Genomic DNA, 1,647 nt, shown 5'->3' on the forward strand with positions numbered 1-1,647 from the left:
TATGCACTCACGAGTCAATAAACTCTGATAGAGACCCGCGCTTCACTAGTAAGTTTTGGTCTACATTCTACAGGGTGCTGGGCACCAAGTTGACTATATCAACAACGGACCATCCGCAGACCGATGGTCGTACTGAGTGCGTGAATTGCGTCGTTGAAGTTGTTCTACGCAGCGTCTGCGCTGACTGGATCGCTATGTTGCCACTTGTAAAGTTTGCTATGAGCAATGCAGTGTCTTTATCTACCGGCTACACACCGTTCTTCGTGAACGGGCTTGTTTATCCTCGCGTCCCGCTGATGCCGTTCTCCCATGGCTGAGGGCTTGGTGGAGGAGGAACAGCCGAAAGGTTTATCCCTCGTCGTCTGTAAAGAAGTCGATGACTTTCTGTCTACCAGACTGAGTGTCTTACGACACGTCCGCGATGCGATGACTGAAAGCCAAGACATGCAAGAAGAATATGCGGATGAAAAAGAAAGAGACAAAGTGAAAAGCTTTAAGGTCGGAGACCTGGTTTATCAAAGTCTTTTCTAAACATGCAGCCTCTGCTATCTTCCGGACGAAGCTTCGTCCACGGTTTATTGGGCTGTTTTAGGTTGTTTCCATACGGGGCCGACCGTATACGCTAAACCTTCCCACCCTGTGCTTTACGTGGGGTTGCTCAAGCCGAATCGGGATCCGGCGCATGTGAACGCGGAAGCGTTGGCGTCAGAGCGAATCCCACGGGCCCTTTGCCACCCAGAAACTGAACCAGCAACTGGTTCTGAGTACGGAGTGCAACAACATCTATCTCCAATGGAGCCAAGCGCCCTACCGTTACCTGCAGCGACGCATTCGCCAGTTCCACGGCTAGGAGTCGCTCCGACAGAGCGTGGTAGTCCTCAAGGCGAGGAAGCCGGCGCACGACGCGTTTTAAATCGTCAAGAGCGACCACAGCGATATGCACTTCAGCATAACGCTCAGCGGAGCTCCGATCACGAAGGACCTCGTCCTCAAGGGCTCGAAGAGCATCACGAGTCACCGGTCGGCGGTCGACCCGGTCGTCACCGCCCACCACCGACTCTTCTCGATGAGAACGGTGACATCCACTATCACGTGGAGCGTCTAGTGGGACGACGTCGTCAGCAGGTTTAAACTCAATATCTGGTGAAGTAGCGGAGATATCCCGACTCCGAAAACTTGTGGGAGTTTGGGGGTTGACCCATACGTCGCAGGGCGACAATCGGAAGGGAGTCGACGGTGTGCTTTGAGTTTGGCAAACTCAAATCGGAGGTGTCTCTCCACACGCACGTCCACTTCCTTGTCAGCTGTAAGGCATACAGTGAGGAAAGTTTGCAGTGCCGTTGCAACCATCACATAAAGACCGCATCGTCATCTGTAGCGCTTTCGCCGGGGGCGAGCACTACAGGTATCGTCCGCATTGCGGGTAAACGAAAGCTACCTTGTTGAGCACTCAGACGAGCGTGATAAGCTTCCAGCGGAAATTTTCGTGAAACCAAGCAACGAGCTCAAGAAACTCTCCATTCGGCAAGATGATCCTATGTAATGGCCGGGGGCCCGATGATGTGGAGGCGTAACGATCAAGTTACCACATCCTTCGCTTCCACAGCGGGATCCGCCGGGCGGAAGCCATATTCCACACGAGGGTCA

This window comes from Plasmopara halstedii, assembly GCF_900000015.1.
Source record: "Plasmopara halstedii genome assembly, contig: Scaffold_525, whole genome shotgun sequence".
In the NCBI taxonomy this organism is placed as follows: domain Eukaryota; phylum Oomycota; class Peronosporomycetes; order Peronosporales; family Peronosporaceae; genus Plasmopara; species Plasmopara halstedii.